Source organism: Aulonocara stuartgranti (genome assembly GCF_965226115.1).
Source record: "Aulonocara stuartgranti genome assembly, chromosome: 15".
Taxonomy (NCBI): domain Eukaryota; kingdom Metazoa; phylum Chordata; class Actinopteri; order Cichliformes; family Cichlidae; genus Aulonocara; species Aulonocara stuartgranti.
In genome coordinates, this window is record NC_138951.1 from 112050 (window position 1) to 124683 (window position 12634).

Below are 12634 nucleotides of genomic sequence, written 5' to 3' on the forward strand. Positions count from 1 at the left end.
CAGATGAAGCAAATGGAGGTTTTAAGAAAAGAAATGAAAATGATATTAATGGTATGGTTTAGTGTGTCAATACAGGTCACAAATAAATAAAGGTGGACTTTTCTCAACCTAGAATTTTGAGTACAGTGGCAAACCCATAGATTAACATAACATAACTTATCGAAGCTTTATTGTGTGCATTCGTGGTTTGGGACTTGGGACATTGCGGTGCTCCCTGGGTGAGAACTGCAAAATATGAGCTGAGTATGGGTGAGACTTATTTTAGTGGCACTAGGTCAACTGTAGCAGAGCACCTGGAGTCACCAACGATTCATTTGGCTTTGGTTGTAAGCTTAAACCGATATGAAGTATTACCCAAACTACAAGGTTCTCTTGTTCTGTATAATCTTTCACTTTCACTTAAGAAAAAGCAGTATTTGTCGTTAACATCTGCAAAGTACGAAAATGCTTTTAAATGTAATATGAAACGAAGGTTAATGATGGTTGTTTTACTTTTACTTATATCCGGAGATGTGAAACCAAATCCTGGACCTGAGTTAAAAAGTGTTCAGACCCCTGCCGACTTTAAATCTCAGCCAGGGTTAAAATGTATTCATCTAAACGTACGCAGTTTATTACATAAGATGGACTTGGTCAGAATTTGGGCGAAATCGACAAACGCGGATATTGTGATTATCTCCGAAACTTGGTTGTCCAAATCTATTACAGACGAGGACATCAACATAACGGGATACAATCTTTATCGTACAGATAGGCCTAGGAAAGGTGGAGGCGTAGCAATTTATGTTAAATCAAGATATGAAGTATCTATTGCTTTATCTGAATCTATTCCTAAACAAATGGAATTCTTGGCTTTGAATATTAAAATAGTAAAGTCTCTCTCTATAACAGTTGTTGGATGCTATAGGCCTCCGTCTGCTGTAAGGGAAACTTTATTATCTTTAAAGCATCTTCTGTCCAAATTAAATTATAATGAACTTCTATTGGCTGGAGACTTGAACTGGGACTGGCTGAATATAGCTTCTGATGAATTTAAATCCTTCTGTGACTCTGTAAATCTTAGCCAGTTGGTCAACCTACCTACAAGGCCAAATATAAAGAGTCCTGACAAATCTACTTTGATTGACCTAATTCTAACAAATGTCCCTCATAAGTTCCTGTCTCTAGGCGTGTTCTGTAATGATTTAAGTGATCATTGTGTAGTTGCTACTTGTAGGAACACTAAAATCCCTAAATGTAAACCGCGTATCATTTGTAAAAGAAATTTTAAAACATTTAATGAGCAAGCGTTTCATTATGACTTGTCCACGGTAAACTGGGAAAATTTGAGTCTGATACCAGACATCCATCTGGCTTGGGCTTATTTTAAAGGAATTTTTATGAAGATTTTAAATAAGCATGCACCTGCCAGAAAATTTAGGGTCAAGGGACGGGAGAACCCTTGGTTTTCATCGGAATTATCAGAGTCCATCCATCAGCGCAATGTGGCATGGGCAAAAGCTAGGAAAAATGATTCCCTGACTGACTGGTTAGACTTTAGGAAAATAAGAAACAAATGCACGACACTTATCAAGAAGGCTAAGTCAGAATACTATTTATCTGTTACTACAGAAAACCTCAATAACCCTCAGAAATTTTGGAAAGTAATTAAGTCCTTATCTATAAATAAAATATCACAGGCTCTTCCAAAATTCATTTTAAAAGATTCTGTCCCAGTTTATGACAGAACTGAGGTCTTAAATAGCTTTAACAAGCACTTCGTAGCTACTGGTTTTTTATTTAACTCTGTTGGAGCAGCCCCCATGACTCCCTGTACAGAACCCCAAACATATTTTGGGGAGCTTTTTGATTTTTCTCCTTTTTCTGTCCAGGAAGTGCATAAAGCTCTTAAAGCCTTAGATCACAGGAAACCCCCAGGGCCAGACTTAATAGAGCCCTATTTTCTGAAAATAGCAGCTGATTACATTGCACAACCTCTTATGATCCTTTTTAATCTTTCAATCCAAACTAAAGAAATTCCACTTGTTTGGAAGTCTGCTTTTGTTACGCCAATATTAAAAGGAGGCGACCCGGCCATTCTGACTAATTACAGGCCAATATCAAACTTGTGTGTCTTGGCAAAAGTCCTTGAGTCTCTCATCAGTGAGCAATTAAAAGAGTTCTTGTACTCTAATGAAGTTCTCTCAAAAATGCAGTCTGGGTTTAGAAAACAGCATAGTGCTGTTACGGCTGCCACAAAAGTGATAAATGACATACTTGTTGCTCTGGATAAAAAACAGCACTGCGCTTCTCTCTTTATCGACCTGTCAAAAGCTTTCGACACTGTGGATCACGCTATTTTGAAGCATAGGCTTCTTTCTTTGGGGCTGTCTAGACATGCTGTCTCCTGGTTCACTAACTATTTGAGTGACAGGACTCAATGCATTAAATGTGAAAATCTGTACTCAGAATTTTTGAATATTCACACTGGGGTGCCACAGGGTTCAATTTTAGGACCTCTGTTGTTCATCATGTATATAAATGATTTGGGACAAAATGTGTCAAATGCTAGTATGCATTTTTATGCTGATGACACAGTTATTTAATAATAAATGCATACTTCCGGCATACTTCCGGCGCCCCCCGTGTGCGGCAGCCTGTTACAGCAGCTCTGCTCATTCTGAGTTTCTTTCTTTCTTATCTTTTCTTCTCGTAATTTTTTATAACTAACGTATCAGTAATTAGACTCTGATTCTATTCTGTACAGCTGTGTACTGTATTTATTCTTATTGTATTCTAATTTTTGCGTCATAACTTTTGCACTGTCCACTTCCTGCTGTGACAAAACAAATTTCCCACGTGTGGGACTAATAAAGGTTATCTTATCTTATCTTATCTTATCTTATTTATTCCTTTGGCTCAAACCTTGAAAAGGCAATAGAATCTTTGCAGAAAGCTTTTGATGTGGTTCAGCACACACTTCTGGAGCTGAAATTGGTTCTTAATGCTGAAAAGACAAAGCTAATGTTGTTTTCAAACATGAAGAGACTTCCTCAAACTGTCCCTTTGGTGTCCATTCTTGAGGGAAACCTCATAGAAGTGGTGCACACGTATAAATATCTTGGCTTTTTAATTGATGATTCTCTGACCTTTAAATCTCACATAGACAATCTTGTGAAAAAACTCAAACTAAAATTAGGATTTTTCTTTCGAAACAAATTTTGCTTTTCTTTTGAGACAAAAAAGCGTCTTGTAAATGCCACATTTTTATCTGTTTTAGATTATGGTGATCTGCTGTACATGAATGCTTCCGCCCAGTGTCTTCATAAGATTGACTCAGTATATCATGCCTCTTTACGGTTTATTACAAACTGTAGGGCTTTGACCCATTGTTGTGATCTGTATGCTCGAGTGGGATGGCCTTCGTTGTCCTCCAGGAGGTTTGATCACTGGTGCATCTTTATTTACAAGGCCCTGCTTGGACAAATGCCCACCTATATTTGCGATCTGCTCACATGGAGGAGTACTGTTTCTTATAGCCTGCGTTCAAGCGATCTTCTTCTGCTCAATGTTCTATTTGCCAGAACTGAACTGGGAAAGAGGGCTTTTTCTTATGCTGCCCCTTTTACATGGAACATGATGCAAAAAAGACTGGAAGATAGCAGATCTTATTTCATTAAATGCTTTTAAGTCCAAATTGAGAGAGCCAGAGAAAAATGTTTTTTAAAATGTAATTGTTACTTATAACATGTATGTAACTTTGTAATTTTAACATGTTGTCGCCTCTTGGCCAGGACTCCCTTGAAAAAGAGGTTTTTAATCTCAATGGGACTTTTCCTGGTAAAATAAAGGTTAATAATAATAATAATAATAATTGGGAGAAAACAGGCCAGAGTTTGTCACGATCCTGGGTCTTAGGACCCAGTGTTTTGAGTTTTAGTTCATTTTGATGTTTATAGTATGTTTAGCTCATTAGGCCTCCTATGTTGATTTGCTTATTAGTTCCCCCTTGTGTTTCAACCCATGTTAAGTCTCCCCTGCCCTTCATGTCTCTCTGTGCCCCCTCTGTTCTGTTTATGGTGTGTCTTTGCATGTTTGAGTTTCTTGTTTTCTGTCACCCTGCATTGTGCATTATGTTCTCATGGTTGGTCTTTTGTTACTCCCTCTAGTCTAGTCTCTTGTGTTCAAAGCTGAGTATTTCCCTCTGTGTATTTTGGTTCTTAGACCTCTGCCTTATGGTTTGTCTCTGTTTCTTAGTTGCTGTCTCCACTGTGTCTAGTTCGCGTCTCTGTGTGATACTTCCTGTTTTACTTTGAAGGTCCATGCCTCATGTGAGTGTTTCTAGTTTTGCGTCTCTGTCTCGTCCAGTCCTGATTTCTCCCAGCTGTGCCCTCCTTCTGTGTCTCATTCCCTCGTTATCCCTCTGTGTATTTAAGCCCTGTGTTTCTCTTTGTCAGTGTCGTAGTGTCCCTCATAGCTGTGTGATTTTTCCCCGTGCTTTAGTCTCCCCAGTTTAAGTTCAGTACTGTTTTTTGTGTTTCACTTTATGCCAGCATTAAAGCTGTGTTTTTGAGTTTACGTTTCGTCTCCGTGAGTTTGCGTTTGGGTCCTTCTCCTGCCTGCCACACAGCCGTACTGTGACAGAGTTTGGCTTAAAATTTTACAGATTGACCTCCCACTTGTCTCGATGGTATGGGAAGGTCCATACCAAGTACTCCTAACGACACCAACAGCTTGCAAAATCGCTGAGAGGCCCTCTTGGATCCACCAGAGCCATTGCAAAAAGGTGGAAGTGAGTGATAGCCCAACCTAAAGACACCACCACCCCGACTCTTTGGTGATCTATAAGGTGAAGGGAGGGCTGATTGGGTACATCCCGCCTTCTACTTCTCGCCTGTAGTCTACTCACCAGAGTAAATCGGTGTGTCTGGTCACCATGAAGATTATTCTGCTTACCACCTTGGCCCTGCTGCTTACAGCATGGACCCTGATGTACTTAATGGATCAAGAAGTCAACTTGCATAGAAGGGCATGGACACATGACAACTCACACCTGGCTGAAGTGACACAGGACCACATCCATCCCTGGATGAACAACGCCTGGTACAGATACATATATAATCGCACAGAAGGCAAAGATTGTTATATATGCTCACACATGCCTGCTACAACACAGCATGCTACATTATATGGCAGACCTATGAACATGACCCAAGTGAAATGCACAGCAAGTTTTGCCAGTCTAGGTTATCAATATTCAGGAATTGTCCTAAACCACAGCGACCCCCTGACTATTGGACTATCGTTTTGGGCTGTTTTTAAATGCATCGAACAGCATCAACAAAGAGCAAAATCAGGAAATTGATGCCATAAGAATAACTGTTATGCAACACTGAGTTGCCCTGGACATGATCTTGGCAGAAAAGGGCGGACTGTGTGCATTCTGACAATATGACAAATGCTCTACAATTACTTAGAGAAATTCAACAGGCACAGGTAACCGATTGGGCAAATTCACAAAGTAATTGGTGGGATTGGCTTATGAGCGGCTCATGGAAAATGCTGATGTTTAAGGTTTTGATGTTTATTGGCGTAATACTTATCATGTTTTGTATCTTTATGACATGCATTATTCCCTGTGTGAGAGGAATGGTATCAAGAATGATATCCCAATCTCTTGTTGCATATGTCACTGTGCCAGACGAGGAAGAAGGAGAAGACGATGAGTATGAAACTAATATGATGAATGATTATGTTTGAATGATACACATTTTATGACGACTAGACCGAAAGCACTCACAATGTAGGGTCTGTGTCTGAAACACATTGATGTATCTGCTGTATATTTTAAATTCAGCTACAACAGGAGGGAATGTTGGAAGATTTTGAGTTTTGTGTTATGTTTATTTGTAGCTTCATTTAAAGGAAGAAGAGTTTATGAGTTGTACAACTGCAGGAAAGGGAAGTGAGACATTGTGTGCAGAAAAAATGTGCTGTGACAGCTAAACGCCTTTTTCCTGTTTCAACAGATAAGCTAACGGTCTCTCCTTTTAAGGAGTTGTTATTGAGTTCTGTACATGCCACACCTATTGGTGTGAAAGCTGTTTGAGTATAAATAAAGAATGTACTGACAGCCCCGCGCGATTCCTCTGTGCGGGGCATCGCCCATGTACATGCAAAATCGTTGAGTCTGAGTTTCTTGCCTCCTAAGAGTTTTCTCCTCACAGAAACCATTATGTGTTTTAATTAAACTCTTTTTAAAGGATTGTATAGGTCTCAGAGCACTGTTATTTAGACATAGATGATTTAATTCAAATTCAAATTCAAATTCAAATTTTATTTGTCACGTACACAGTCATACACAGTACGATATGTAGTGAAATGCTTGGACAACTGCTCGTGACCTAAAGAAAACAAAAAAGGAAAAGGCTATGAATAAGATAGGAAATAAATATGAAAAATTAAAAAGGGTAAATTTAACTAGGAAGGAATAGAATATAAATTAAGGTTAAAAATGAAATAACTGTACAACACAAATTAGAATGAAGGGTAAATGTAACTGGGAAGAATAAGATAAAATATATAAATTAAAGTTGAAAATAAAATAACTGTACAACAAAATACACAATATAGAACTATATAAGAATGTATGAAGAAATCTAAATATAAATAAATATATACACAATAACAGCAGCTGTACAAGTATTAACCGGAAATGAAGAATATAGTGACCAGTGTTGTGCAAAACCAAAGTCCAGAAAGTCCAGTGTGTGTGTAAGAACTGTATGTGTGGGTCAGTACTGTGTGGTGGTGTGATTGAGAGACCGTATCGCCTGCGGGAAGAAGCTCCTCCTCAGTCTCTCTGTGTTGGTCTTCAGGGAGCGGAATCGCTTTCCTGACCTCAACAGAGAGAACAGTCTGTTGTTGGGATGGCTGAGGTCCTTCACGATCTTCCTGGCCTTGGTCCAGCACCGCCTGCTGTAGATTGAGTGCAGGTCAGGGAGCTCGGAGCGGATGGTGCGCTCAGCTGACCGCACAACCCTCTGTAGAGCTCGTCTGTCCTGCATGGTGCTGTTCCCGAACCAGGTTAAGATGTTTCCCGCCAGGATGCTCTCTATGGTGCACGAGTAAAAGTTCCTGAGCACCTTGGAGGGCAGTTGGAAGTCTCTCAAGCGTCTGAGGTGGTAGAGACGCTGTCGGGCCATTTTCACCACGGTGTTGATGTGACAGGACCATGACAGGTCCTGCGTGATGTGAACTCCGAGGTATTTGAAGCTGTCCACTCTCTCCACTGGGCACTCGTTGATGACGGGGGTCTGGTAGTTCCTCTCCTGCTTAGTGCTGAAGTCCACTATCAGCTCCTTTGTCTTACTGACGTTTAGAAGGAGGTTGTTCCTCTGGCACCAGTTCTCCAGATTCCTAATCTCCTTCAGGTAGGCCGTCTCGTTGTTATCAGAGATCAGGCCCACCACGACGGTGTCGTCAGCAAACTTGATGATGGTGGTGGAGCTGGTAGTGGCCACACAGTCATATGTGTACAAAGAGTACAGCAGGGGGCTCAGAACACACCCCTGGGGGGCTCCAGTGCTGAGAGTGGTGGAGGCTGAGACATGTCCGCCCATCCTTACTGCCTGTGGTCTGCCAGTTAGGAAGTTGGAGATCCACTGACACATAGATGAGCTGAGTCCCAGATGCTCCAGCTTGGTGGTGAGTGTGGAGGGAATTATGGTGTTAAATGCAGAGCTGTAGAATTTAACTAGTTTAGGGGTATTTTAACTAGTTAGGAGCATTTTGCTTTTTCTTTAGTGTTATTTAGGAGCAAATAGTTTCAAACAGAGTGCCGCAAATAACAGGTATCCCTTTAGAAATAAACAGTGATACTTCTAAAAACCGTGTATTCCCACACGGCATTTAGCTAGTTTAGGAAGATTTCACTTTTCTAATAGTTTCACAGGCTAGTGGTTTTTAAACAGAATACCACAAACAACATGTATCCCTTTAGAAATAAACAGTGATACTTCTAAAAGCACATATTCACACCTAGTCACACTAGCACTGTATCAACCCCAATGTTCCTTTAATGCAACTAGCCCTATGATTATCTACTAGTCACAAACACACTGCAACAGTAAGACTCGATGATTACACATAGATGATTTAACTACTTTAGGGGCATTTTACTTTTTTCCTTAGCGCTCCGAAAAGACACAGAGGCTAATAGTTTTAAATAGAGTACCACAAACAAGAATAGGTATTCCTTTAGAAATAAACTTTTCTTGTGATACTTCTAAAACCACATATTCACACCACCACGCCACCAGGTTTGGAGGCCTATCTCCCCCTACCACCACTTCCCCTGCCAGTGGCGGACCCCCCTCAGACAAAGAACCTTGGTGGTTCTTTGTGTCCGGGGATGGGCGTCCAGGTACACACCGGCTCACTCCTTGGCGGCCGCTTATCGGGGCCTGGAGCCTGGGGCTCGCTCGGGCCACTTCGGAGGTGGGGTGCCCCCGGCCTCTCGGCCTGGGGCTCGGTCACTCAGGCGCAGCTGGCTGCCGGCGGAGCTCACGGGCGCGTCACTGCAACTCCCCCTGGCTTCTGCTCCGCGGCTGCTGAGTGAGCCCTCATCTGGGACTCTCCTCAGCTCTTTCCGGGACAGTGGCGCAGCTGCCCCTCTGTTGGTCTTCCTTGGTCTCTTGTGTTCTGGGGGCCTCTGGATGTCTGGAGTTTTGATCTCCTCCACACCTGCTTCACGCCCTGGAGGACGGGGCTGTGGCCCCCCCACACCCTCTAGCAGATTATTACATGAAGGAACCTTTTAAAAAACAAAAAACAAGCGCGTCCATGCTCACAGGTGTACACACGGGTGATCACACCCACAAACTACACCCTTTTTGGCTCCTACCTCAAAGCACACTGTGTTCTGTTGATCTTATGTGCTGCACAATAATGTTTAACATTTAGTATTTACTGTCATATTCCCATATATCATTGTGATGTTGTTTATTCTATTACTCTTGTTCTCTTCTGCTTGCTTTCTTTTTTCTTTCTCAGCAGGTGATCCAGGTGATTGATATATGTATTTTTTTTTTCTCTGCCCGTTCTGTTGGTTTTTGTCTTTTGCCCTTCTCCCCCGTCCCTCTTCTCAGCTGTTTCTCTTTCCCTCTTTCTTTCTCCCCTTCTTTCCCCCAGTCAAGTCTGTCCCGTATTCAGTAAGTGAAAATAAAATAAACAATAAAAGGTGAATCAAATGGACCATTACGGCAAGGCTGGGATGGTCAGTTTGGTAAAGTAAATCCGTTGGGCATCTTTCTTTGCCTTTAGACAACAATTCTGAGGGCAAAAGAACCAAACGGGACAGGCCAAAAAAAAAAAAAAAAAAAAAAGAAAAAAAAAAGAAAGAAATTAAGCGTCTTTATTAAGCTCTTATTCTGTCACGGTTCTGGGTCAGTTTGACCCAGTATTTTGAGTTGTCATGTTTTTGCAGGTTTAGTTTAGTTCCTCCGCTGGAGGGCCCGAGGAGCCCATCCGTTTTCCGGGCCTCTAAGTCAGCATCATGGCCTTCGGGGACGGCCTCCGGAAAGAGTTCGTCGCCGCCGCTGGCATCGCGGCCGACCTCCGGACCTGCTCAGTGGCCGCCACTGCCTTCCAAGTGGTCGGCCTCCCGAACTGTTTGCCCTTCGCCGCCGTTGCCGTGTGCACGGTCGGCCTCCAGAACTGTTTGCCCGTTGCCGCCGTTGCCGTGTGCACGGTCGGCCTCCAGAACTGTCTTGGTCTTTGTGTTGTCGACCCCCGGGTCGACCCCCTGAACTTTTCTCGGACTCTTGAGCTCTGATTTGGTTTTGTTTTTGATCTGCTTTCCTGTGTTCTTGGACTGTTTTCTTGTGTGTTTGGACTCTTGTGCTCCTTGTTTTTTGTTTCGGACCCTCCTTCCTGGACCCCCTCTGCCCGCCCTGGTCTGGTGCTCTGTTTTTTTGTTTTGGGCTGTCGGGAGCCAGCCCTTGGAGGGGGGGGGGTACTGTCACGGTTCTGGGTCAGTTTGACCCAGTATTTTGAGTTGTCATGTTTTTGCAGGTTTAGTTTAGTTCCATGTGTCATTCTCTCTATGTCGAGTCTGTGTCTTAGTGTGATGGTTTCTTGTTCCTGTTTTATTGTGAAGGTCTGCGTCTCATGTGAGTGTGTTCAGTTTTACCTCTGTCTCGTCTTGTTGATTTCTCCCAGCTGTGTCCACCACCTGTGTGTAATTCCCCTGTGTTTCTCTGTGTATTTAAGTCGTATCCTCTGTCATTGTAGTTGCTGGTCCGTCTGTGTATCCACCATGTCTCACCCGTGTGTTCTCCCTGCTGTCCATCCAGTGGCGTGTCCAGCGGGGTGGCCTGGGGGGGCACAGGCCACCCCCCCAACCAGACTGACCACCCCAGGTGCCACCCCGAAGCTAAAACAATAAAATTTAATGAAATATCAAATGTACGATTATGGTTTCACAGTGAAGCTCAGATATCCGAGGGTAAATGAATGCAGCACCGGCTTCTGCATCATGTTAGCAAAGGTAGGAGAGCCAAGCACGAAAGACGGCACCGCAGAAAACATTTTTTCGGCGAAAGGTTAACAAGTTAACATAGCTGGACTAGCCGTCGGACATTTGCACGGTGGGCTGATGACTTATTTATTTATTTTTTGCATGAACAATGAGAGGTGGTGGATTGGCCAGATGCTGGCCGATGTGTAAAAATAACTCAGTTGTTTGACTTGCAGTCAAGCCAGCCTCCAGTTTGTTTTACGTTCCCTGTGTATCCCTGCCTCACCTTCCCTCATCCACCTGTTGCCTCTGTGGAAGCTCCACCATAGCCACCACCATACAACACTTGTGTCAAGCCAGCCTCCAATTCGAGACTTGCAGTCAAGCCAGCCTCCAGTTTGTTTTACGTTCCCTGTGTATTCAAAGTATTACGGGAATGGATGTGGAAACCGGATTTCAAAATAAAAGCCAACTTCGAGTGAATTAACAGATATGTTAAGAACATAATAACATATAATTTAGGCTTCTTTTTTTTTACAAACTCTAATGTTAGATCTATATGACACAGCCTTGTACCCTAATTGTGCCCTGTCACTATCAAGGCCATCTTATTTTGGATTTCAAAGTAAAAGCCCTGTGAATCTTCATTTTTGAACTACTCTTTCAATGACTTAATAATGCTCTTAAAGGCAAAAGTCGTATTTCCAAATACCATTTGGACTTTATATCAACACTTTCCAACCACAGTCTTTTTCACAGTGATACCATATCAATATCAAGTCAGTCTGATTTTGCCTTTCATAGTAATGGCCCTTTGAAATTGCCAATATTTGACTTAATCCTCTAGATCAACAGTATACAGACCCACAGTGATACCATATCAATATCAAATCATTCTGATTTTGCTCTCAAAAATAAAAGCCTTTTAAAATTGTCCATAATTGACCTACCTTTCAGTGATTTCAAAATGCTCTAAAAAGGAAAATTCCTGTTTCCACAGGGTAATTCCACTTTAGATCAACAGTATACAGCCCTACAGTGATACCATATCAATATCAAGTCATTCTGATTATGCCTTCCAAAATAAAAGCCCTTTCAAATTGAGCATATACGACCTACTTTTTTAATGATTTCAAAATGTTCTTAAACAGAATTTTGCTATTTCCACAGGATGAATCCATATTAGATCAACAGTATACAGACCCACAGTGATACCATATCAATATCAAGTCATTCTGATTATGCCTTCCAAAATAAAAGCCTTTTTAAATTGTCCATAATTGACCTAACTTTCAGTGATTTCAAAATGCTCTAAAATGGAAAATTCCTGTTTCCACAGGGTAATTCCACTTTAGATCAACAGTATATGTGACACGGGGCGGAAAGGCTGATTATGTTTCCACAATATTTTGTGTTTTTTAAAAAGGAAGGAAACCTTCCTCAAAACGGGCAGAGCAGTGGAGCCGCCAAGGGAAAGCACACAATTTAAACTGTAAGATTAAAAATATAATTTATTATATTTAAATAGTTAAAAATGTAAAATGAATTAAGACAACCTTGGCCAAGGGAAGACACAATAAAAATCAATAACACACAACATTAAAAGTCCAGTGGGATCCACCACGGCCTAAAAGTCACAGAAAACTAAGAAATCCAGCGTAGTAGTCAGAGAGGGAAACCCAGCGGAGTCCTCGCCTTCCTCCCCGCATTCCACGTCCCGGTGCACTGAAGGAAGGGAGGGAGCGGCAGTCACTATTCCTTTGACAGTTTACTTTATAAAAAGGATAAGTCAAAGACTTACCCGGGTGGGCAGAGCTCTCAACTCCGCCCGCCGCTTCCTTAAACTGGAATCGGTACCGCTGTCTCACTGCTCCTGTTCTCTCGCAGTACACAAGCTGGCTCTTATCGTTATTGCCGTCCGGCTGCCACTGTCTCGTCCCCCGTCGCTGGTCATCTTTTCCTCCCCAGCCGCTGGTCATCTTTTGCTCCCCAAGCGCTGGTAATCTCTTTCTCCTCAGTCGCTGGGCATCTGCTCCTCTCCAGTCGCTGATCGTCTTCCTCTCATCGTCTTTCTCTTTCTGATCATCTCCCCTCCGATCATGTCTCTTCCTCTGTCTGTGTTGCTCGCATTCTTCT